A 27,715-nucleotide genomic window follows, 5' to 3' on the forward strand; every position below is an offset into this window, starting at 1 on the left:
AAATGGTGTGTAGTCAGTGGTTAAAAGCCAGACTCTGGAGCCAATCTTCTTGGGTTTGAATCCAGGCTCTTGACACTCAGTAGCTGTGTGATCCTGAGCAGCTTATTTACATTTTTCATACTTCAGTTTCCTCCATAAAATGGGAATAATAAGCCCTATTCATAGGCTTGTCATGATTGTAAGATTGAGAAAATGAAATTAGGTACTTCAAATACTACTGGGTACAGAGTAAGTGCTATGGTAAGTGTTAGCCATTATTATCACTGTTGTTGTTGTTATTGTGATGGAACATCTAAATGGAGATGTCTAGCGGGCAGCTCTATATTTAGTTTTAAAGATTGGAAAGATATCGCTTATAAGTAAGTACATACCTTATTCAATATCTATCATATACTGGGGGAAAAAGAGCCCCAGAAGAGGAAATTCTAATAGTTATTATTAACTTCTTTGCAATATAAAAATGAAATTCATGCAATATTAAAATGTTTTGAAATTTCTGAACAAGAATGTCTTCTAGGAAGACAAAATTGCAAATTGTTATTTTTCTTGGTTGATATGAAAATGTAGTTCAGTGTCATACTACTTGGACTAAAATAACAAGTTTTAATATTCTGCTAATCAGATTAACCCAATCTGAAATAACTTTGATATGTCCATCAGAAATAATGTAATCATATTGAACAAAACCATGAAATTATAAAGAGTAATTTGGTTGCACAAATTTGGGTTTCTGGAAGGACCTCCGTGACAGTTTGACAGATAGTTTCTCTGTATGCTGGGGTTGGACATTATACTTATTCATACCATGGCAAGCTCTGATTTTCTGGGAAGTGTAGTTACTTTGATTTGAAGGTTTTGATTATGATTGAAGTGGTCCTGAATGAGCCCAAATGGAATTTAGATTTTTATGGGAAGGAGTGACGACGTGTTGTAGTAGTTGGTAGTCAGACAGGTGTTTATTGGCATGAGTTGACTGCCAGGGCCACTATTGCTTTAGGCTGAAGGATAATAGTAATGATCTTAATGAAGATGAACATATTTTGAGCACTTACTCTGCATCCTGTGATATGCTAACATTTAAATTATATGACAATTTTAATGTTCACTGCATCCTTAATTTACAGATGTGAAGAGAGGTAAAGTGACTGCCCAAGTTCATACAGAGGTGAAAGGAGGAGGTAGAAAGAAGCAGTAGGTCTGGGAAGGAGATGGAGCTGCAGGGGAGAGTCAACGAGAGCAAGGGGAAGATCAAAGAAGTTGAGAGAGGAGGTCAGGAGGAGTGGACAAGCAGATGAAGGAAGAGTTGGGTGTTGTCTGAATACTTATTTGGTCACATGAACTGATTTTGGGGTCCAGGTGAAGATGTTAATGAAAATGTGAATTATGATCAGAAGCTGTGGGAGCTTTCAGTGGACCCAGGGGATAAAGAATTCTGTCAGGTGAGCAGCCAGTGTGCATGGACTCATTTATGAATACAAAGGAGATGCACTCTGAGGGGCCGGTAACAGGGCAGAGTCAGAGATCCATGTTTATTGATCTGGATCCCAACACGGAAGTGAAATCTGCTTATAAATGTGAAATGACTTCTTTAGAGCCTGGGGACTTTGAGGTTATGTGATGACAGAATGTCAGGTTTGATTTTTCGTGGCAGAGCCATCTATCATTTTCTGCTGTGGTTATTTATCCATTGCTGTATAACAAACTACCCCAAAACTCAGGGGCTTTAAATGACTTTTTTATTATATCTTACAGTTACGTACGTTAGATATTTGGGCCAGACTTGGCCGTATGATTCACCTGCTTTTGTGACGTTGGTGGGGTCATTTTGTATACTCAGCTGGTAGCTGGGTTCGTTTTGAAGTTCCAAGATGGCTTCACTCACATATAGTGCCTGGGAAAGAACGAACGGAAGTGTGGCTCCAGCTGAGACTGTCGACCAGAGTGCCTATATTTGGCATCTCCAACATGGTGATCTCAGGGAAGTTGAACTTCTTACATGGCAGCTGGCTTCCGCCCAGAGTAAGCATTTGAAAGACCTAAGTGGAAGCTGCAAGTCTTATGACCTATCCTTGGAAGTCTCAGAATATCACTTTCTCCACACTGAAATTGGTCAAATACACCAATAAAGCCAGGTCAGATTCAAGGAGACAGAGAAATGAAACTCCACCTATCAATGGGAGAAGTAGCAAAGAATTTATAGCTGTATTTAATGAATCACACATCCCTAACTCCAATTAGATAACTTGCAAACAATTTCAATTGATTCAAGAGTCTGAAGACTTCTGGGCATCGTCACCATCATGCCTGTAAACGCCACTCACAGTGCAAACCTCATCAGCAGTGTATGAACAGCATTATCTTATTTGAAGACATACCTGGCTCTCCCACGGCACAAAGTAATATTTTGCTGTTGAAGCCTAGGTGGTACTTTAAAGTCAACCGAGGTCAAGATCTGTAATAATAGTAATTCTGACTGACTCAAAAGGAAAACAGAGAATCATTGCCAGAAAGATCTATTTGGATGAGGTTTAGAAAAGAGAAAGGCAGGAATTTCTGAAGCAACTGTGTAACTACAACTAGGAGCAGACTTGTCATCGTGGCAAGATGATGGACATGATCATCCTTTGGACATGATCTACCAAAAAGGCACCTACATATAGTATACACACATATGAGATTTTATGGTATTGTGATATCACAGTGCTAACAACAGTAAGCATGGGACAGGTTTTAGAGAAATGAGTGTACATGTATGTGTGCATACTTTTGTACCCTTTAGCCAAGCAAGAGTACTGGAGTATCATGATTAAAATCTGGATTTCTTGGGCTTAAAGTATGTCTTCACCGCTAACTGGCTGTATAACTTTGGGCAAGCTGTCTAAACTCCTTGTGCTTCAGTTTCCACATTACTAAAGAGGGGGCAGTAATAGTACCTAGTTTGTAGAATTGTAGTTCAGGTAAATAAGATAATCCATGTAGACTGCTATAGAAAATTACCTGGTACACTTAATAAAAGTACATTTATTAAGCAAAAGTTTAATAAATGTTAGTTCTTATAATTACTTTTTAAGAATGAACAGCTGATTTCTGGGGTCAGCTTAACCTTTTGTGCATAGAAGTGTCATTAAATCCATAATGTGCTTGTTAGTACACTTTCAAGGGATGATCTCACTCATTTACAACAGTCAACTCACAACAGGATCTGACCAAATCAGAATGAATTTTGAAATGTTTTGTCATGTTCGTGCTCTCAAGCACAGAGGTACCTAAAAATCAATGAAAAGACAGATATACGGCTGTTCAGAGATGAGAGGGAAATACTTCTCTTAATAGATAATGAAGAAAGTCTCTAAGGTGCAGAAAATGACAATTATATAAAGACACATCCAGGAAGTTAGTTCCTAACTAATGTTTCCCAAAATACAGGAATTAAGCTGAAGTTAATGGATGTATTTGATCTACCACTAAAAGCAATGTTATATCAAAGCTACTTAACTAAAAATAAAACGATATTTAAAAAATTAACTGTTGCTTCTGGGTCATCGCAGGGCACCGAGCTGATCTCCCTGTACTATGCTGTTGCTTTCTACTATATTTTAGCAGCATTAGGATGCAGGGTGAAATGGAGTGTATGTGGTAATATAGGACAAATATTTCATAGAGTGTAGTTTATTGATAATCACCACACGATCCTGTGTGATTTACATGCCTCTTAAAAATATGTAGGAGAGAGACGAGGGGAAGATGGCGGAAGAGTAAGACGCGGAGATCACCTTCCTCCCCACAGATACACCAGAAATACATCTACACATGGAACAACTCCTACAGAACACCTACTGAACGCTGGCAAAAGACCTCAGACCTCCCAAAAGGCAAGAAACTCCCCCACGTACCTGGGTAGGGCAAAAGAAAAAAGAATAAACAGAGACAAAAGGATATGGACGGGCCCTGCACCAGTGGGAGGGAGCTGTGAAGGAGGAACGGTTTCCACACACTAGGAAGCCCCTTCGCGGGCGGAGACTGCATGTGGTGGAGGGGGGTGGGAAGATTCGGAGCCACGGAGGAGAGCACAGCAACAGGGGTGCGGAGGGCAAAGTGGTAAGATTCCCGCACAGAGGATCGGTGCCGACCAGCACTCACCAGCCCGAGGCTTGTCTGCTCACCCGCCAGGGCGGGAGGGGCTGGGAGCTGAGGCTCGGGCTTCGGTCAGAGCGCAGGGAGAGGACTGGGGTTGGCGGCGTGAACACAGCCTGCAGAGGGTTAGTGCGCCACGGCTGGTCGGGAGGGAGTCTGGGGAAAAGTCTGGAGCTGCCGAAGAGGCAAGAGACTTTTTCTTCTCTCTTTGTTTCCTGGTGCGCGAGGAAAGGGGATTAACAGCGCTGCTTAAAGGAGCTCCAGAGACGGGCGCGAGCCGCGGCTAACAGCGCGGACCCCAGAGACGGGCATGAGACGCTAAGGCTGCTGCTGCCGCCACCAAGAAACCTGTGTGCGAACACAGGTCACTATCCACACCCCCCTTCCGGGGAGCCTGTGCAGCCCGCCGCTGCCAGGGCCCCGGGATCCAGGGACAACTCCCCGGGGAGAACGCATGGCGCGCCTCAGGCTGGTGCAAAGTCATGCCGGCCTCTGCCGCCGCAGGCTCGCGCCGCATCTGCACCCCTCCCTCCCCCCGGCCTGAGTGAGCCAGAGTCCCCGAAGCAGCTGTTCCTTTAACCCCGTCCTGTCTGAGCGAAGGACAGACACCCTCCGGCGACCTACACACAGAGGCGGGGCCAAATCCAAAGCTGAGCCCCAGGAGCTGTGAGAACAAAGAAGAGAAAGGGAAATCTCTCCCAGCAGCCTCAAGAGCAGCGGATTAAAGCTCCACAATCAACTTGATGTACCTGCATCTGTGGAATACTTGAATAGACAACCAATCATCCCAAATTAAGGGGGTGGACTTTGAGAGCAAGATTTATGGTTTTTTCCCCTTTTCCGCTTTTTCTGAGTGTGTATGTGTATGATTCTGTGTGAGATTTTGTCTGTATAACTTTGCTTCCACCATTTGTCCTAGGGTTCTATCCGTCCATTTGTTTTTCTTTAAAAAAATGTTTTTTTCTTAATAATTATTTTTTATTTTAATAACTTTATTTTATTTTATCTTACTTTATTTTACTTTATCTTCTTTCTTTCTTTCCTTCCTTCCCTCCTTCCTTCCTCCCTCCCTCCCTCCCTCCTTTCTTTCTTTCTTTCTCTCTCTCTCTCTTTCTTTCTCTTTTTCTCCCTTTTATTCTGAGCCGTATGGATGAAAGGCTCTTGGTGCTGCAGCCAGGAGTCAGTGCTATGCCTCTGAGGTGGGAGAGCCAACTTCAGGACACTGGTCCATAAGAGACCTCCCAACTCCACATAATATCAAATGGCGAAAATCTCCCAGAGATCTCCATCTCAACACCAGCACCCAGCTTCACTCAAAGACCAGCACTGTCTACAGTGCCGGACACCCTATGCCAAACAACTAGCAAGACAGGAACACAACCACACCCATTAGCAAAGAGGCTGCCTAAAATCATAATAAGTCCACAGGCGCCCCAAAACACACCACTAGACATGGACCTGCCCACCAGAAAGAGAAGATCCAGCCTCATCCACCAGAACACAGGCACTAGTCCCCTCCACCAGGAAACCTACACAACCCACTAAACCAACTTTAGCCACTGGGGACAGACACCAAAAACAACGGAAACTACGAACCTGCAGCCTGCAAAAAGGAGACCCCAAACACAGTAAGATAAGCAAAATGAGAAGACAGAAAAACACACAGCAGATGAAGGAGCAAGATAAAAACCTACCAGACTTAATAAATGAAGAGGAAATAGGCAGTCTACCTGAAAAAGAATTCAGAATAATGATAGTAAAGATGATCCAAAATCTTGAAAATACAATAGAGGAAATGCAAGAAACATTTAACAAGGACCTAGAAGAACTAAAGATGAAACAAGCAACGATGAACAACACAATAAATGAAATTAAAAATACTCTAGATGGGATCAATAGCAGAATAACTGAGGCAGAAGAATGGATAAGTGACCTGGAAGATAAAATAGTGGAAATAACTACTGCAGAGCACAATAAAGAAAACAGAATGAAAAGAACTGAGGACAGTCTCAGAGACCTCTGGGACAACATTAAACGCACCAACATTCGAATTATAGGGGTTCCAGAAGAAGAATAGAAAAAGAAAGGGACTGAGAAAATATTTGAAGAGATTAGAGTTGAAAACTTCCCTAATATGGAAAAGGAAATAGTTAATCAAGTCCAGGAAGCACAGAGAGTCCCATACAGGATAAATCCAAGAGAAATACGCCAAGACACATATTAATCAAACTGTCAAAAATTAAATACAAAGAAAACATATTAAAAGCAGCAAGGGAAAAACAACAAATAACACACAAGGGAATCCCCATAAGGTTAATGGCTGATCTTTCAGCAGAAACTCTGCAAGCCAGAAGCGAGTGGCAGGACATATTTAAAGTGATGAAAGAGAAAAACCTACAACCAAGATTACTCCACCCAGCAAGGATCTCATTCAGATTTGATGGAGAAATTAAAAACTTTAAAGACAAGCAAAAGCTGAGAGAGTTCAGCACCACCAAACCAGCTTTACAACAAATGCTAAACGAACTTCTCTAGGCAAGAAACACAAGAGAAGGAAAAGACCTACAATAATGAACCCAAAACAATTAAGAAAATGAGAATAAGAACATACATATCAATGATTACCTTAAATGTAAATGGACTAAATGCTCCAACCAAAAGACACAGACTGGCTGAATGGATACAAAAACAAGACCCATATATACGCTGTCTACAAGAGACCCACTTCAGACTTGCGACACATACAGACTGAAAGGGAGGGGATGGAAAAAGATATTCCATGCAAATGGAAATCAAAAGAAAACTGAAGTAGTAATTCTCATATCAGACAAAATAGACTTTAAAACAAAGACTACTACAAGAGACAAAGAAGGACACTACATAATGATCAAGGGATCAATCCAAGAAGAAAATATAACAATTGTAAATATTTATGCACCCAAAATAGGAGCACCTCAATACATAAGGCAAATACTAACAGCCATAAAAGGGGAAATAGACAGTAACACATAGGGGACTTCAACATCCCACTTTCACCAATGGACAGATCATCCAAAATGAAAAGAAATAAGGAAACACAAGCTTTAAATGATACATTAAACAAGATGGACTTAATTGATATTTATAGGACATTCCATCCAAAAACAACAGAATACACATTTTTCTCAAGTGCTCATGGAACATTCTCCAAGATAGATCATATCTTGGGTCACAAATCAAGCATTGGTAAATTTAAGAAAATTGAAATTGTATCAAGTATCTTTTCTGACCACAACACTATGAGACTAGATATCAATTACAGGAAAAGATCTGTAAAAAATACAAACACATGGAGGCTAAACAATACTTAATAATGAAGTGATCACTGAAGAAATCAAAGAGGAAATCAAAAAATACCTAGAAACAAATGACAATGGAGACACGACACAAAACCTATGGGATGCAGCAAAAGCACTTCTACGAGGGAAGTTTATAGAAATACAGTCCTACCTTAAGAAACAAGAAACATCTCGAATAAACAACCTAACCTTGCACCTAAAGCAATTAGAGAAAGAAGAACACAAAAACCCCAAAGTTAGCAGAAGGAAAGAAATCATAAAGATCAGATCAGAAAGAAATGAAAAAGAAATGAAAGAAACAATAGCAAAGATCAATAAAACTAAAAGCTGATTCTTTGAGAAGATAAACAAAATTGATAAACCATTAGCCAGACTCATCAACAAAAAAAGGGAGAAGACTCAAATCAACAGAATTAGAAATGAAAAAGGAGAAGTAAAAACTGACACTCCAGAAATACAAAAGATCATGAGAGATTACTACAAGCAACTCTATGCCAATAAAATGGACAACCTGGAAGAAATGGACAAATTCTTAGAAATGCGCAATCTGCCAAGACTGAATCAGGAAGAAATAGAAAATACGAACAGACCAATCACAAGCACTGAAATGGAAACTAATTAAAAATCTTCCAACAAGCAAAAGCCCAGGACCAGATGGCTCACAGGCGAATTCTATCAAACATTTAGAGAAGAGCTAATATCTATACTTCTCAAACTCTTCCAAAATATATCAGAGGAAGGAGCACTCCCAAACTCATTCTATGAGAGCACCATCACCATGATACCAAAACCAGACAAGGATGTCACAAAGAAATAAAACTACAGGCCAATATCACTGATGAACATAGATGCAAAAATCCTCAACAAAATACTAGCAAACAGAGTCCAACAGCACATTAAAAGGATCATACACCATGATCAAGTGGGATTTATTCCAGGAATGGAAGGATTCTTCAATATATGCAAATCAATCAACGTGATACACCATATTAACAAACTGAAGGAGAAAAACCATATGATCATCTCAATAGATGCAGAGAAAGCTTTTGACAAAATTCAACACCCATTTATGATAAAAACCCTGCAGAAAGTAGGCATAGAGGGAACATACCTCAACATAATAAAGGCCATATATGACAAACCCACAGCCAACATCGTCCTCAATAGTGAAAACCTGAAAGCATTTCCACTAAGATCAGGAACAAGACAAGGTTTCCCACTCTCACCACTCTTATTCAACATAGTTTTGGAAGTTTTAGCCACAGCAATCAGAGAAGAAAAGGAAATAAAAGGAATCCAAATTGGGAAAGAAGAAGTAAAGCTGTCACTGTTTGCAGATGACATGATCCTATACATAGAGAATCCTAAAGATGCTACCAGAAAACTACTAGAGCTAATCAATGAATTTGGTAAAGTAGCAGGATACAAAATTAATGCACAGAAATCTCTTGCATTCCTATACACTAATGACAAAAAATCTGAAAGTGAAATCAAGAAAACACTCCCATTTACCGTTGCAACAAAAAGAATAAAATATCTAGGAATAAACCTACCTAAGGAGACAAAAGACCTTTATACAGAAAATTATAAGACACTGATGAAAGAAATTAAAGATGATACAAATAGATGGAGAGATATACCATGTTCTTGGATTCGAAGGATCAACATTGTGAAAATGACTATATTACACAAAGCAATCTACAGATTCAATGCAATCTCTGTCAAACTACCACTGGCATTTTTCACAGACCTAGAATAAAAAATTTTGCAATTTGTATGGAAACACAAAAGACCCTGAATAGCCAAAGCAATCTTGAGAACGAAAAATGGAGCTGGAGGAATCATACTCCCTGACTTCAGACTATACTACAAAGCTACAGTAATCAAGATAGTATGGTACTGGCACAAAAACAGAAATAAAGATCAATGGAACAGGATAGAAAGCCCAGAGATAAATCCACGCACATATGGTCACCTTATCTTTGATAAAGGAGGCAGGAATATACAGTGGAGAACAGACAGCCTCTTCATAAGTGGTGCTGGGAAAACTGGACAGGTACATATAAAAGTATGAGATTAGATCACTCCCTAACACCATACACAAAAATAAGCTCAAAATGGATTAAAGACATAAATGTAAGGCCAGAAACTATCAAACTCTTAGAGGAAAGCATAGGCAGAACACTCTATGACATAAATCACAGCAAGATCCTTTTTGACTCACCTCCTACAGAAATGGAAATAAAAACAAAAATAAACATATGGAACCTAACGAAACTTCAAAGCTTTTGCAGAGCAAAGGAAACCTTAAACAAGACCAAAAGACAATACTCAGAATGGGAGAAAATATTTGCAAATGAAGCAACTGACAAAGGATTAATCTCCAAAATTTACAAGCAGCTCAGGCAGGTCAATAACAAAAAAACAAACAACCCAATCCAAAAATGGGCAGAAGACCTAAATAGACATTTCTCCAAAGAAGATATACAGATTGCCAACAAACACATGAAAGAATGCTCAACATCATTAATCATTAGAGAAATGCAAATCAAAACTACAATGGGATATCATCTCACACCAGTCAGAATGGCCATCAACAAAAAATCTAGAAACAATAAATGCTGGAGAGGGTGTGGAGAAAAGGGAACACTCTTGCACTGCTGATGGGAATGTGAATTGGTACAGCCACTATGGAGAACAGTATGGAGGTTCCTTAAAAAACTACAAATAGAACTACCATATGACCCAGCAATCCCACTACTGGGAATATACCCTGAGAAAACCATAAGACAAAAAGGTCATATACCAAAATGTTCATTGCAGCTCTATTTACAATAACCCAGAGATGGAAACAACCTAAGTGTCCATCATTGGATGAATGGATAAAGAAGATGTGGCACATATATACAATGGAATATTACTCAGTCATAAAAAGAAATGAAATTGAGCTATTTGTAATTAGGTGGATGGACCTAGAGTCTGTTATACAGAGTGAAGTAAGTCAGAAAGAGAAAGACAAATACCGTATGCTAACACATATATATGGAATTTAAGGGAAAAAAATGTCATGAAGAACCTAGGGGTAAGACAGGAATAAAGACAGAGACCAACTAGAGAATGGACTTGAGGATATGGGGAGGGGGAAGGGGAAGCTGTGACAAAGTGAGAGAGTGGCATGGACATATATACATTACCAAACGAAAAATAAATAGCTAGTGGGAAGTGGCTGCGTAGCACGGGGAGATCAGCTTGGTGCTTTGTGACCACCTAGAGGGGTGGGATAGGGAGGGTGGGAGGGAGGGAGATTCAAGAGGGAAGAGATATGGGAACATATGTATATGTATAACTGATTCACTTTGTTATAAAGCAGGAATAACACACCATTGTAAAGCAATTATACTCCAATAAAGATTTTTTTAAAAATTAACTGTTGGAAAAATAGCCTCAAAAATTTAACTCACTAGCTACAATCAAGAAAAAGCTTAACACCAATTGGTGGGTCCTTAGCGTTTAAGAATATATAATTAATTTTTATTACCTTATAAGTGATTTGGATTAATTATGTCCATAATAGGCTGTTGTTCATTCTCCACTTTAAGGGAGGAGATGGCAGTTTCATAGAACCCAGTCATTTATTGCAATCCTCAGCATTTCGTTTCCTGCCAAAGCAAATCTGCTACAAAGCCCCAGTTCCTCTTAGGAATTACTGAAAAGTGACAGGTGTTGATTTGCTGGTATCTTTCTCAACACATCCAAATGAGCTAAACAAAATGACTTTTCTACCAATTTAGGCAGAAAAATAAATGGGGGCACCAGCTAATGAGGGGGGATGTAGAGTTAGCTGGACTCGAAGAATTCCAAGCTGTTGGCAGCTGGAATCAAAAGAGGAATCCTGCAGACAGTTGTTCATGTTTATTGCTGAATGTGAAATTAGAAAGATGCTTCATCTTCCCCACAGGTGCAAGAACATACAGTTATTAATTACAGCAAAACATATTTATTGACAACCCCAAGCATACAAAATCCCACACTCAGCAAATGGCTTCCAAAGTTCATCCAAAAAGCACTTTAGAATCAATACAAAAGCACTGCAGGGTTGACACATCTGTGTCTAGTAAAATACTGTATCCTGAAAGCATGGCATAGACTCTCTTATTATTTATATAGTTGAATATCATCAATGCTTTCTTTGTTCTTATAGGAAACCTATAGACAAAAAAATATCCCCTAATTTCCCATTGTTTTGATTGGTAGGATTACAGAATATTAGAAAGATTGAACTGATTTTGCTTTTTTTTTTAGAGGCTTTAAAAACAATTTTATCCCTTCATTGAGCCATGGGACTGATTTACTCATTTGCTCATTTACTAATTTAATAAAGGTCCATTGAATACCTATTATGTGGCAAGTACTGTTATAAGTGCTATGGAGAACATACGTAAACAGGTAAGGATTTAAAATCTTATAGAATCTATATTATGAAGCAACTAAAACATACTATAAGAGAGTATTTAATCAAATGCTGAATTGTAACCAATGGACCTGACTGTAACCAATAGACCAGAGACAACTTAATTCTGAGAAGGGTAAGCACTTGAGAAATTTGCAGAGGAGGACATCCTGAGTGAGGTTGCCTACAGACACTGAATGGACACACATATTTTATATAGTTCTCTTTTTTTTTTTAACTCGTCTCATTCCAAATAGAATTTGAGACAACTTACAAAAATGCATGCAGGACAACATGATAAAATAAATTAAAAAATAAAACAAAATAAAATAAAATAGAGATGGAAAAAAACGACACCATGCAGTGATTCTAGGGCTGAGCTCAGGACTCCAAATATGCACCATAAATTTCAGTCTGGCTTTTGGAGATGGGTCTCAGATTTGGTCCTTTGTTTCTTGGCAGCAAGGGATAGAAACAAGATAGGGTACAAGAGATATATGATCCCAGATCAGAGCACACAAGTTGCTAGTTGCTCCTATATATAAATATGTAAGATAAATAACTCCTATAAATCCTTTAGAGGAATACTGTAGGGTATAGTGGATTAAATCCTCAAACTTGTATATGATATAAACATTAGATTTTATGGCTGATTGTAGGTCATTACTCTCAATGTAGGTCATTAGTCTGATAATCTAGCTTTATTTATTCAGTTAGGAAATACTCAAAATACTGAGCATTTGCCATGTGCTGGACTCTGCACTCCAAGATGGATAAGGTCTCAGAGATGATGTACTGTTTGAAAATAGCCGATAAAACAAACAAATCACTAAACTTGTTTCAAATAGTGGTAAGTGTCATGAAAATTATACAACAGGATTATGTGATGGAGAATAACTAGGAGGATGAGGAAGCCTCTCTGAAGAACAATAATTGAAGCACATTTAAATGATGGGAAGGAAACAGTCATGACAAGATTAGGAAGAAAGTTATTAGAGAACAACAATTTTTAGGTTTCAGAGAAAGAAACAGTTCTGGTGAGTTGGAGAGATAACAAGGAAACTGGTGTGGCTGGACTATAGTGAATGGGTGGAGATGGGATTAGAAGGCATAGTAACCTGTGGTAAGACATGTGGGTTTTATTCTAAGAGCAGTGGGAAACAGGTTATAGGATTTGGAATGTCTATAAAAATGGGTAATTGACATCCTCTTTGAGTTTTATTTCCTGTCAAACAATTAAAAAATATTGAACATTGGATGATTTGACCATATCTTCTCTGGCAAACCCTGGAAATCAGAAGAAATTCCCTTAAGGTCAGGACTGCGACTCACTTCTACTTGTTATCTGAATTTGGGTAGAATATTTGACAAGCCATATGATCTCAAAGCATTTTTTACTGTCAAGTCTATTTCAACAAATGAATAAAGGGGCATTCAAGTTCCTCAAATTCTATGACAGATAACTATATAACATGGTCATAACCATTTTATTCTGAGAAAAAAGAAAAGCCAAAGCAGGTGTTGCCAGTTGTTCACAGTAGCCATAAAAATATCAATAAGGCAACAATAGAATGCTTAATATTAATCAAAGACAATTTCTGGTATATCTCCAAGATAAACTGGTTAGAAATATATACCCCTAGGTAACTAAATGAATTGACCTATGATATAAACTTCTTAACTATAAGCCAGTTAAACTTTGCTAGTCTGCCAATTGATTTTAAAGCTTTCAAGTAGGTGTTATTAAGCCATACTTTCTGTCAGTAATTAGGTGACAGAATCAGTTATCCACTGAGTCCACTCTTAGTTGATGACAATAAAACACATGATCAGTATATACAGATACTCCCTCTCCCAAACTTTTGGCCTTTTCTTGGGGTAGCGAGGAGACTGATCTTTCTCACCAGTCAAGTCAGCCAATGTAGACAGTTTGCTTTCTATAACCTGGGTCCTTGAGTCTTTTTGATAGAGAGGGTTGCCTTGGAAATAAGAGTTTGATCATTATTCTCAAGCTGTTGACAGCCTCATCAAGCCAGTTGAGAGGAAGATCAGGCTGGGCAACAATAGAATTTTAGATTATATCCCAGGAGCAATGGGAAAATGTTGATTTAAACAAAATACCATGATCAATTTACTTTTAGGATACGTAGTTTGTGCACATGGTACATATGATGAAAAAGTATGTCATCCGGCCACAACCGTCCCCCAGGATAGTCATTTCTCTTATCCAGAGCACGGTAGACAAAAGCAATAACAGATCTGCAGAAGAAAGCAGACAATGACTACTTGACCCTTTTATGCTTTTAATTATTGTAACTTTGAAATATGATTTAATAAAAGACTTGTCTCTTCTTGTTATACTTCAACTATTATAATCTCCCAGCTAATTCTTTTTTTTTTTTTTTTTTTTGTGGTACGCGGGCCTCTCACTGTTGTGGCCTCTCCCGTTGCGGGGCACAGGCTCCAGATGCGCAGGCTCAAAGGCCATGGCTCAGGGGCCCAGCCGCTCCGCGGCACGTGGGATCCTCCCGGACCGGGGCACGAACCCGTGTCCCCTGCATTGGCAGGCAGACTCTCAACCACTGCGCCACCAGGGAAGCCCCCAGCTAATTCTTGATGTTAGTTTTTCTATATAAAGTTTACCATATCTTGTTCTAAAAGTTTGCTTTAGTAACTTTGTTTTTGAAGTATAACATATATACAGAGAAGTGCGCATATCATACATATACAGATTAACAAATTTTCACAAAGTGAACATACGCATGTAAGCGTCACCCAAACCAAGAGACAAAATATAACCAGCTCCCCAGACGTCACTTCCGGTCTACCTCCTCACAAGGGTAACCATTACCCTGCTACTAACACCATAGATTCATTATGCCTGCTTTTGCCTTTATAGAAACAGAATTGTATACATATATTCTTTTGTGTCTGGCTTCTTTGGCTAAAAATATGGTAGTAATACTCATCCACATTGTTTTGTGTAGCTGTAGGTTGTTCATTCTCATTGTTAAATCATAGTCTGTGGTGTGAATATACTATTTCTTTTTTATCCATTCTACTATTAATGGGTGTTTGGATTGTTATTGAAATAGTTGTTTTATTGGCTATTCTGGATTATACTGCTGTGAACATCCTTGTCCATATCTTTTGGTGGATATGAGTTATGTTGGGCTTTTATCTGAAAGGAGAACTGCTGAGTCAGAGAGTGTGCATACATTGTCAGCTCCTGTAGATACTGTCAAGCAATTTTTCAAAGCTGTTGAAACTGTTACACTCCCGCCAACAGTAAATGTTTTATTCGCTCCACACCCTCATCAACACTTGTATGTTTTTAAATTTATTTATTTATTTTGTATTTTAGCTCTCCTGGTAGATGTGTGATGATGTTGTAATATGGTTTAAATTTGTGTTTCAGTGATGACGAATGAAGCTGAACAGCTCTTCATGTTTGGTCATTAGGACACCATTTATTGTAACTGCTTGTTCAAATCTTTTATCTATTCTCTATTGGATCATCTTCCTTTGTCTTACTGATTTACAGGAGCACTTTATATATTCTACATTTGAGACTTTTGGTGACTATAGTTGAATGTATGTTTGTGTTGTATTACAAATTTCTCCCATTCTGTGGTTTGCTTTTTTCAGAATTTAATGAAATATTTTGATAAATCTTAAGTTCAAACTATTAAATTTAACAATATTTTACTTTTTTTAAACACCTTTATTATTTTTGATCAGACATTTTGTACACCATTTCAGAATTTTTTTTTCTAACTAAATGTCATGATGGGTTTGCCTTAAATTTAGGAACTTTATATTTCTCGCTTTCACATTTACATTTACAATCCATCTAAAATTTATTTTTGCATAGAGTATGAAGTAGGAGGTAGGGTTTATTGCTTTCTCAGCCTTGCTCTTTGTAAAAACTGTCCTTTCTCCAGTGTACTGCTTGTCATTTTTTATTTAATGAGGTCATCTTAAATTTATAAATTAATTCATTAAGCTTTGACATCCAAGAATAGGGATTGTTTTTCCGTTTATCCTAGGCTTCTTTGGGTCTTTTCTAAACCTTGAAGTAACACTTTAAGGTTTTCTACATAAGGATCTTTTACTTTTCTTAAGCTTGTTCCTAGTTATGTTATTTTTTTTTTTCATGATCACCTCCATAAAGAACATGTTCTCTTCCATTACATCCTCTAATGGACTTTTATTTGTATATATTGAGGCTATTATTTTCACATATTGATTTTGTATCCAGCCATCTTAACTGAAGTTTTTCATTATTTATAGTTATTTTCAGTTGCTTGAGTTTTCTAAGTTTTCATCTGCAAATAATTATTTTTCCTCTTTCTGTTCACTTTTCACTTTTTTTCACTCCTCTTTCTTCTAGTTATTTCTCCAAAAGAATTATAAATAATAATCGTGATAGCTGATATATTTGTGTTTCTGATCTTAAGGAGATGCTTCTAGGCTTTTTCCATTAAGCATAATCATGTTAAGAAAAATATCAGTTACCTCTTATTGTATTTAGACTTTTTATATCCATATTAATAAACAAAATTAGACTGTGGTGTTCATTTCTGTTTTATCTTAGTCTGGTTTAATGTCTCTGATATACTAAGAACTTAAAAATTAAAGGCATGATATCAATCCAATGTGAAGTTGTCCAGCACTGGCACCTTTTTGTGGAGGAGGGGTTGACTTTTGAACATCATTTAATCTAAAATAATTGTTCTATTTAGGTTTTCTATCTCTTTTCGGGTTATTCTTGGAACTTTATATTTTTCTAGGAAAGTTATTCATTTAATTTAGGCTTAGAGTAAATTTGTTTAGAGTTAAGCAATATACCTCCATGTTTTAAAATTTATATGTGGTTGGATCCCCATTACTATTCTTTTGTGTATTTGTGCTTTCCCCCATCCTTTGTTTCTTCATTAGATTAACTAATAGTTAATGTGTTGTATCATTTTTTCTTCCCCCCATTCACAATTAACCTACCCAGATTTATTCATAGTTTTAAATGTTCCTTTTTTCCTGTCATTGATTTCTGCTATTCCCTTGACTAATTACTTCCTCCAATTTTCTTAGGTTATTTTGTTACATTTTGTTTGTAACATCATTTGCTGATTGATCTATTAATTTATTTTTATTCTTTCTCTATAATTAATATGTCTCCAATGCTAAGAATACTACTCTAAGCCACCATTTTATCTGAATCCCATAGGTTCTTATTGCAATTGTTTTCACTTTAGTTATTTCCTAACAAATCTGCAATTTGAGTTCTGATTTTTAAATCAAATAATTCTGTAATAAAAAAGCCCTACATTTCCAAGTATTTTAACTGTTTTTGAGTTTTGTTATTAATTCCTAGACTTATTGCATCTTGAAAAAAAAATCACATTGTTTGCTATATTTTTACTTTTTAAATTTTAATGAACAATTTTTTGTGTCTTTACATATGGTAAATATAATTGAATTTCCAAGAGTATATACAAACAAGGTATGTATAGTGACTGATTTTTTTTTATATTTTTCACTTGATATATCATGGCTAGAGATAGGCAAATTTATTTTTGTGTATTTCACTTATTGTCCTTATAGATTTTATGCTTTGAATTTTAATGCTCTTTTTAGTACAAAAATATTCAGGGTGGGATGATCTTTATTGCATACTGTATATCATATTTTGTATATGGCATATTGTATTGATATGGCATATTATCATTAAAAATGCCCTACCTTATTTTATTACTTTTGTCTTTGTATTCAGCTTGGTTAGCTCTTATGATTATGGCCAAATTTTGATTTTCTTATTTTTATTTATTTACTGATTTTAAATTTGCATGTGCCAGGTAAGTTTGTAATTTTGTTTTCAGTCTTCAAAGTCACATTTATTTAAATGCACATGCATTTATTTTATGTAGCCAACAGTTAGGTTTGGTTTTTATGTGTCCACTCCTGTTTTTGTTGTTGTTGTTGTTTTGGGTTTTTTTATTTTTTGGTTTTTTTGGTAAGTCAACCTTTTCTTTCAGAACACTTTTAGAGTTACCAAAAAATAGCAAAGGTTGTACAGGAATTTGATATATAATTTATACTCAGTTTCCCCTATTATTATCATCTTATATTAGTATGGTATATTTCATTAATGAACCAATAGTGACATATTATTATCAACTAAAGTCCATACTTTATGCAGTTCCTTAGTTTTTACCTAATATTCTTTTCCTGTTCCAGGATCCTGCTGACCTAAAACAAATAAACTGCCAGCTATTCCTCCTGCAAAGCAGGGTTTATTTAGAATCAGCAGAGGATTGTAATACAGGGTCTGCAACCACGGCAAGCCACTCACAAGTCCAAGCACAACAAAGGAAGACCTCTTTTATGAAGAAGAAAAGGAAATTTACAGGGCTATAGTAAGTAAAGAATCCATGGCTTTTCATTAGCTGAGTGTTGCCGGGAAAGAAGAGGAGTATTTCTTCCTGTTGTTGGACTCTGCTTTCACAGAGCTTGAGCGCTCCCGCTTCTGGTCTCTCAGCTCTGTTTAATTGAGGCTTCTGTTTATTTTTTACAGTCCCATCCAGGATACCAGGTTACGTTTACTTTGTCTCCTTAGGTTTTTCTTGGCTGTGAGATTTTCCCAGACTTCCCTTGTTTTTGATGAACTTGACAGTTTTGAGGAGCACTTGTCAAATACTGAAAGTTCTTCAGTTGGGATTTATCTGAAATTTTCCTCATGATTAGAGTGAAGTTATGTGTTTTGGGGAAAAGATACTACAGAGGTGAAATGTCATTTTCATTACATCGTATGATGGGTACGTACTATCAGTATTAGGTATGACTGTTGATGTTAATATTGGTTCCCCGACTGAGGTAATGCTTGTCAGTCTTCTCCATTGTAAAATTACTCTTCATTTCCCCCATTCTATGCTGTACTTTTTGGAAGAAAGTCACTATGTGCAGCCCATATTTAAGGAGTAGGGAGTCATACCCCATTGCTTTGAGAGCAGAATATTTATATAAACTATTTGATATTCTTCTGCAATGAGTTGTCTCTTCTCCAGAATTTATGAATGTAATCACTTATTTACATACATATGGGCTCAGGTCTTTTCATGGTTTCACACTGTTATGGGTTAAGTTGTGTCTCCTGAAAATCTATATGTTGAAGTCTTAACCTCTAGTACCTCAGAATGTGACTCTAATTGGAGATAGGGCCTTTAAAGAGGTGGTTAACTTAAAATAAGGCATTTGGCGTAGGTTCTAATCCAATCTGACTGATATTCTTATAAGAAGAGGAAATTTGGAGAAACAGAGTGGTACCAGGGATGTGAGGACATAGCAAGAAAGTGGCCATCTGCAAGCCAGGGAGAGAGGCCTTAGGAGAAACCAGATCTGCTGACACCTTGATCTTGGACTTCTAGCCTCCAGAACTGGGAGAAAATAAACTTCTGTTGTTTAAGCCACCTAGTCTGTGGTATTTTTTTATGTGATCCAATCAACCTAATACAGATACTTCATTTCATTTATTGCTGAATATCCATTTTATGGGCATACCACAGCTTGTTTATTCATTGGCCTATTGAAAGACATCTTGGCTGCTTCGAGTCTTTAGTGATTATAAACATTTGGTGCTATAAACATTCACATGCAGGTTTTTCTGTGGATATAGAATTTTAAATCAGTTGTGTTTCCTCTGCTTCATCTCTGATAGTTTTCCTTGTTCTTAAATCTGCTTTGTTTGAAATTAATATACTGCTTCCGCTTCTTAAACAGTTAGTATTATCATGAGCTATCTTTATTTTTAACCTAAGTCTTTATATTTAAAGTGGGTTTCTTGCAGACAACATATATTTCAGTTTTGTTTTTATAGCCATTCTGAAAATCTCTGTCATTTCATTGGTATATTTAGATCATTTATATTTAAAATGATTACTTTACTAGCTTTGTCTTTTAACCTTTATACTTGCTTTATAAGTGATTGATCTACTACCTTTACTATATATTTGCCTTTCCAGTGAGGCTTTTTCTTTCTTATGTTTTCTTATTATTAATTATTGCCTTTTCTTTTTAGCTTAGAGAAATCCTTTAAACTTTTCTTGTAAGGATGGTTTATTGGTGATGAACTCTTTTAGCTTTTGCTTATCTGGAAACCTCATAATCTCTTTCAATTCTGAATGACAACCTGGCTGGGTAGAGAATTCTTCATTGGAAATTTTTTCCTTTCAGCACCTTGGATATATATATAATGTTACACTTTCTGATCTGTAAAGTTTCTGCTGAAAAATCTGGTGATTGTCTTATGGGGTTTCCCTTGTACATAATAGTTGGGTTTTTTTTTTTTTTTGCTGCTTTTATAATTCTCTCTTTACCCCTAATTTTTACCATTTTAATTATAATGTGTCTTGTTGTGTTTCTCTTTAGGTTCATCTTTTGGAACTCTCTGGGCTTTCTGAGCCTGGATGTCTGTTTCCGTCTCCAGATTAGGGAAGTTTTCAGCCATTATTTCCTCAAATAATTTTTCTGTTCCTTTCTCTCTCTCTTGTCCTTCTGGGAAGCTAATAATATGAATGTTATTCTACTTGATATTGTCCCAGAGTTCCCATACAGTATCTTCACTTTTTAAAATTCTTTTTACATTTTGTGGCTCTGTCTGGGTAATTTTCATTGCTCTTGTAAGGTCGGATCTTAACAAACGGCACCGCGAAACAGAGGAAAGCTTCAAGTGAGCTTTATTAGGGAGCGCTCCCAGGCGAGGTTCACTGGTCCGAGAGAAAGGGGCCAGAGAAGTCGCGTCCAGTACTGGATGAGGGGGATTTTTATTGGGGTAAAAGCAGAAGGTGGCTTGCAAGGGGAGGGGGTGGTTTTCTATACAGGGTAATTCCTTATTTGGTGAGGACACAGCAGGGCCAGGTGTTGGTTGGTCTGTTGTGGGGCGTAAGCCCATTTTCCCTTCCCATCAGCCCCATTGTTTTCTGGGCAGGAAGTTAGAGTTTCTTGTTGATTCCCAGAACAGGTGAGGTCGTTATGTCCCAATGCCTCTCCTACCTCATACTGGTCGATGTTTTCTCTTACCCCCTGGGCCTCCTTTCACCTGGGCCAACGGACCTTACAGCTCTGTCTTCTAGCTTGCTGATTTGTTCTTTTACTTCATTCAGTCTGCTGTTGAATTCCTAAAGTGTATTTTTCACTTCAGTTATAACTTCTGTTCTATATTTTATTATATTTTCTATCTCTATGTTGAAGCTCACTGTGTTCACCCATTCTTCACCTGAGTTCAGTGAACAACTTTATGACCATTACTTTGAACTCTTTATCAAGTAGGTTGCTTATCTCCATTTCATTAAGATCTTTTTCTGGGGGGTTGTCTTGTTCTTTAGTTTAGTTTGGGATTTGTCTGTCTCCTCATTTTTCCTAACTCTCTATTTATATGTATTAGGTGAAACAGGCTACCTCTTTCAGTCTTGAAGGAGTGTCCTTATGTAGGATATTATCTGTGGGGCCTGGAAGTGAAGTCTCTCTTGGCCACCAGAGTCAGGCATTAAAGAGGTGTCCCTTGTATGGGCTGTGTGTACCTGCCAGCTATAGCAGGGCTGCAGCTTCTGTGTAGGGTGGGTGAGGCACAGAGTGCTTGCCTGGCCTAGTTGTGGTGTGGCTGCTACATGGGGTGAATACGGGTTTGGGGCACTCACCCAGCTGGGTTGTGGCATGGGGTGGGCAGAGCACGTGCACTGGTGCTAGCAGGTTAGAGAGAGGGCACCAAAAATGGCACTTGCCAGTTCTGTCATGAGCTAGTTAGGATGAGATTACAAAAATGGCACCCACCAGTGCTTCCATCCCTGGCGAAAGTCCCAGCAGTTTCCTGCTTCTCCAGCAGCAGCTTTAAATCTGTAAGTAGACTTCCTTTTCTTATGTTCTAGGCATTTTCAAACTGTTGCTTCTGTGCTGGATATCAGTGCAAATGGAACAGTTCATGAGCCCTTTAAGAGAGGAGTCTCCATTCCCTACAATGCTATGGTTCTCCTGGACTTAATCCACATTGATTTTCAAAACTGGATATTTTGGGTGCTTGTCTTCTGGATTCAAGGGTCAGGGTGCCTGATGTGGGGCTCGATTCCTTCACTCCTTGAGGGAAAGCTTTATATTTTTGGTGTATCTCTTGATTGTAGGTCACTGCTCCTGGTGTATCGTCCAGGGTGAGACTGTATCTCTGTTTCTCCTACCTGTCTCCATGTGCCTCTTATCCTTTATTGTAGACACACTGTTCATCTACTTTTCAGGTCCTTTTAAGAGGAAAATCATTCCATATGTAGCTGTATATTTGTTGTGTCCATGGGAGCAGCTGAGTTCAAACCCAAAATATTTTATTTTATCTACATTTATCTCTTTTCTGAGTTCATGATCTATGTCATTTTACTTCCCAGAATGAACAGTAAGAAGTTAGTATATATTTCTATCTTTTTAGCCCCTTCTGTCTATGAAATGATTTCCATGGATTACATCACTTTTCTTAGGTTATCTATTGTTTACCTCCTTTAAATAAACTTATACTACTTATATAATTTTCTGTTTCAGTAATATATTTTATATTTTGTATATGAAATTTGAGGGAATCAGTCTTACACACTTCTATCTCCTTCTTTTCCCAGTTATCATTTCCATCATTTCCAGTTCTAAAATTCTTCTCCCCAAACCTCTTCTCTATAACTCCTACTGTGTTTTAGCTGGCTTGTTTTCTTTTCATTACTTCTCTGATGGATTTGATTTTTTGTGATTCTTTTTACTTCTTTCCTGAGCTCTGAAAGATTATGTTTCATCTCACTCTGTTGTTTCACTATGTTTTTTTCTGAGTTTTTGTAGTTCTTCTTTGAGCTCTTTGATTACTCTACTTGATTGTGTTGAATTTATGGCAATATGCTTGGCCTATATTTTTATCTGCTTGGTGGCAATATTTTTTCTAGTTATTGTTTTTGGTCTGCCTTTTGCTTTTTCTGTTCCTTCCTTCTTAAAAAATATTTTTAAATGATTTTGTCTGTGCTGTATCCTTTTAAAATTATTATAATTCACTTTTTAATCACATTTGAGTCAGTTATTTGCACTAAGCCTATGTGGGAATGTGGGGGGGCAATAGTATAAGTGGCAGAGATTAATTTGTATATGAGTTGTTTAGGCTTTATTTGCCCTCCTGTTCCCATATAATCTATTGTCTTTTCAGTTGCCCAAAATGACTGGAATTAAGACTCTCCTTAGACTCACCTGCAGAATATTTTCTGTAAAGATGGCATGCCTGTGTCATCTCATTCTGTAGTACCAAATCTAATCGTGGGAAAGTCCAGTTCCCAGTCCATTTGTTTTGTTCCTATTGCTCTAAATAATGTACATCAGTCAGTATCTCAGCAGGCTGGGTAGAGGAGAATGAACTATCAAAGGGAACTGAGATGGCCAGTCACAGCAAAGTAGAAGGAAACCCTGGAGGATCTGTCATCACAGAACTCAAGGAAGAAAGTATTTTAAAAAGGAGAGAGAGGCCAATTATGTGAAATGCTCTTAGGAAGTCCTGTAAAATGAAGAATTAAAACTTTCTTTGAGTCACAAAGATTATTTGCATTATTAAAATGTGTTTTCATTGGTGGTGTAATAGAAGCCATACTGAAATGGGTGAAGAGTCAATAGAGAGTAGAGATACTAAAGGCAGAGAGCTCTTTACAAGAGTTAGGGGAGAAAAGAGACAGAAGAATAGGTTAGGAGAATGTAGGGTCCAGGGACACTTTATCTTTCTTAATTTTTAAGGGAATGATTAAAGCGTGTTTAAATAGTAAAGGGTAGGGTCTAAGAGAGAGATAGCAGAGAGGCCAGGGAAGATAACCTCTAGCCGTGGAGTTATAAGAAGGTGGCAGGTAAGGCCCTTTTTAGGAGGAGGGATATTTCCTCCATTTTCAAAGTAGAAAAAGAGGTGAATCCAAGTGTCTATGTGAGTAGGTCTGTGTATTTGGTGATGAGAGTTGTGAAAACTTCCTTATCATGTTTCTAATTTATTAGCAAAATCAGAGAGTGTCATCCATTGAAATTCCAGAGGATAGGGAAGGATCAAAATTTAAGGAGAAAGCAGAAGACTTGAAATGATTATTGTGGAGAGTAGGAAAGCTAATCAGGCAGTCCTAAGGGCCTTGCTGGGTTGGGAAACCATAAATGTGCCCCATTGTGTTATTTTTCTCCAGCAATTTGGAACCATCTAAAAAAGAAAGATTAAAGGTAATGACCCTGGCATCTCAAGCCTGGCCGAAAGAGTTTCTGTGTTGTCTCTCTCCAACGTACTTTAATACTAGACCAAAGAGAAGCTAGTTTGACCTCTGTAGAACAAACTCCCTTTGTTGCTTAACTGGAAGATCATGTGGTAGATTCGCCATGTAAGGTATTTCTATTCTCTTAAATAAAAGCTCCCCTTGGAACAGTGATTGGTAAGGCCAACAGGTGGATTCTGAAGTAAGAAATCAAAATCCGCCTTTCATTGATTTTTCAGTCATTTGCCTCAATTCTCTACTTCAAGTTCAATTTGGAGTGCTTTTTACATACTAACATTGTGTCTAGCTGCATGATAGTCACAATAGATAAAGAAACATGAAGCATAGACTGTTCTTCAAGGAATTCATGATGTTCTGAGAGTTTACTTTTAAGAGACTATTTCTTAACATTCACATCAAAACTTTGAAAATGTGTTAACTCTTCAAATATTGAATTTACATGTATAAATCTAAAACTAAATTATTTCTAGAGCAATACATTTTAAAATATACTGTTTCTGTAACACATTTGACTTAGAAATTTCTGGCTTTGCTAGTATTCTGGTAACATTTCTCCTTTAAAAGAGTAACAAACTACATTTATAGAGTTGAAGACATTATTATATGGATATATTTTTTTAAATTAGAGACAGTTCAAATTTTCCCAAATTCTATTTTTTTAATCTATATCAGAATTTGAACTGCTTAATTTCCCCTTACTTCTCATACAATGCTGAGGAATGTCACAAATGTTAAAAAGAATTTAAAATAATGTTCTCATGAGGTGATGGATTGTAAGCCACACTTGAGTGTGTTGAAGAGTGAGCAGGAAGTGGTGGAAGAAAAGATAGCAGACAATGATTTCCAGGGGGAAGAAAGTTAACTCCTTTATTGAATCTTAAGTACTGGTGTGCATGAAAAATTTTACTGTGTATATCTAAGCCCAAAATACAGAAAGTGAAATGAAACCTGTCATTTTTAGATGCTTTAGGTCACCTATTCAGAATTACTCAAAAAGAGAGATGCTATAAATCTTTTTGTGCAAGAATTGCTTTTGTAAAAAGCACGTGTGGGTAGCTTTCATTTAAGACTAAAATATTTTGACAGGACAAAACTTCAACTAGAACCACTGTGAGTGATTTAAATACATACATTGAGATATAAAATGGCACTAATCACATATTTCAGCTGTCAAAATCCCTGGCAGAGTAGATTAGTGAAAAAAAGAAGTTATAAAAGAGCAAGAGAAAAAAATCTAAAAGGGAAAAAAAGATGGTTATAAATGCAACAGATTTCCTCTGAACATTCAAATGTTTTCACTAAACAAGTCAAGAAAGGATAATTTAAAATCTCTACAAGAGGATTTAGGAAGTCAAAATAGATGTGAAAAAGTTCATACACGTGACAGCTAAAAGAGTGGGGAGAAATCCCTAATAATTTTTATCTAAGGTCTTTTAATCTCGTTGAATTTGAATGAGATTCTAACTTGGAGATGTTAAGAAATCTAAGATCAGACTGGTTTCTCCTATTGATATTCAGCTGGAAGTGTAAGTCATACATAATTTAAATAAAGAATAATAAATCCATTTGAAAGGGCTAGATCAAACTCATAGAGATATGTATTATTCTCCCAGAACTTTACAGACTCCAAAGGCAAGAGGAAGACCCCAGAAGTCATGCAGTTCATTTTCCTGTTCTAAGAGAGCTCCAGAAAGACAACTTTGTTTCTTCTTACTAAATTTGCAGAGAGGCAGTTGGTATACTGCTCGTCCAAATTCCCCCATTAAATTTTGGTTCAATGATTTATTCTCCATTGTCTTCAACATCTTATTTATTCAACAATTAGCAAAAACCTAGCATACGCATCAAGGCCTGTAAGAACCTTGCCTATAGGGAGGAAAAGAAAAAGTGCAATCCATATGTAAAGACCTATCTGCTGCCTGACAGATCCTCCCAGGGAAAACGCAAGACTGGAATCTAAAAGAACACGGTGGAGCCGACCTTTCAGGAGACCTTGAAGTACCAGGTGGAGCCTACCCAGCTGGCGACCTGGCAGCTGCGGGTGTCTGTGTGGCACCTGGGCACGCTCGCCCGGAGGGTGTTTCTTGGAGAAGTGATCATCCCTCTGGCCACGTGGGACTTTGATGACCGCACGACCCAGTCTGCCCATTGGTATCCGCTCCAGGCCAAGGCAGAGAAAGACGAAGACAATGTTCCCACGAATAACGGAGAACTTGTAGTCCGGGCCAAACTGGTCCTCCCTGCAGGGCCCAGAAAGCTCCAGGAGGCTCAAGAAGGGACGGGAGATCAGCCATCACATAACGGTCAGCTCTGTTTGGTAGTGCTGGGAGCCAAGAATTTACCTGTGCCCTCAGATGGTACCTTAAACTCATTTGTTAAGGGCTGTCTCACTCTGCCAGACCAGCAGAGATTGAGACTGAAGTCCCCCATCCTGAAGAAGCAAGCCTGTCCCCAGTGAAAGCACTCCTTCATTTTCAAAGGGGTCACCCCTTCTCAGCTGAGGCAATCCACCCTAGAATTAACCGTTTGGGACCAGGCTACCTTTGGTGTGAACGACCGCTTGCTGGGAGGCTCCAGGCTTGGTTCCAAGGAAGAGCCAGCGGGCGGCGCGGACTCGTGCTCACAATCAAAACTCCAATGGCAGAAAGTGCTTTCCAGCCCCAACCTGTGGACAGACATGACCCTCACCCTGCACTGACCGGAGGCTCCGGGCGCAGTGGGTTTTCAGGTGCCGGGGCCTGATGGTCGGCTGCGGGGCTGGGCGTGCGGGCACGGGGGTGGAGGGTGGTGAAGGGCCCTGGGGGGTGTGAGCTCTCCCCATCTACAGCCGTCCTGCTGCTGAGACGTTCTTCCACATTCCTCTATGAGTATTTAGACGGAACCGTTATCCATGCTACGTTAGTTAGGTCTCAGGTTGGTTATCTGTGCTTTGAGAGATGTGGAAAATGACCCGATTTCAATAAATGTTCAACAGTTAAAAAAAAAAAAAGTCAGATACTGTAGTAATCCCTGAAGTAACAAAGGTAAATAAGAGGAGCTCTTTCCTTGGGAAACTGACTGCTAAGTGGAATGAACTGGGTGCCCTGGAGGTATGGGGAAGGGACTATAAACCAGATGGGGGGGCCTAAGCAGTGTATTTGAACTTAGTATTGAAGGTGCAGTATAAATTAGCTAGGAGAAAGAGTGAAAGCAGAACATTTCTGAAAGAGAAAAGAACACATGCAAAGATAAGAGGGTGTGAAGAGTGTGATGGCTTCCAGAAGCTCCATATACAGTGGGTAAAGGCTACTGCAGGTAGGAGGTGAGGCTAGAGTAACACTTTCCAAAATATCTTTTGAGGAATATTAATGCTGCTAGAAGCACTGAAAAAAATTCTTTCCAGACTTAGTAGATAGAATCTGATGGGAGTTCCCAATAGAAATTGTGGGTTCCGGAGGCTGTAGGAAGGTTTGGTTGGGAGGGCAGGCAAGGTAGGGAGTACTGGAGGCAGA

At 38.0% G+C, this 27,715-nt stretch overlaps 1 pseudogene across 1 annotated transcript; it reads left to right on the forward strand.

Annotated features, from left to right (window-relative positions):
- Positions 1-1,208: 1,208 nt before the first annotated feature.
- LOC309963303 (synaptotagmin-like protein 3) lies at positions 1,209-26,922 on the forward strand (annotated as a pseudogene). Its single transcript has 3 exons — positions 1,209-1,269; positions 1,357-1,439; positions 26,050-26,922. The product of its transcript is annotated as a synaptotagmin-like protein 3 (transcript).
- The last annotated feature ends 793 nt before the right edge of the window (positions 26,923-27,715 follow it).

Source organism: Leucopleurus acutus (assembly GCF_964270905.1).
Source record: "Leucopleurus acutus genome assembly, chromosome: 6".
NCBI classification, from domain to species: Eukaryota; Metazoa; Chordata; class Mammalia; order Artiodactyla; family Delphinidae; genus Leucopleurus; species Leucopleurus acutus.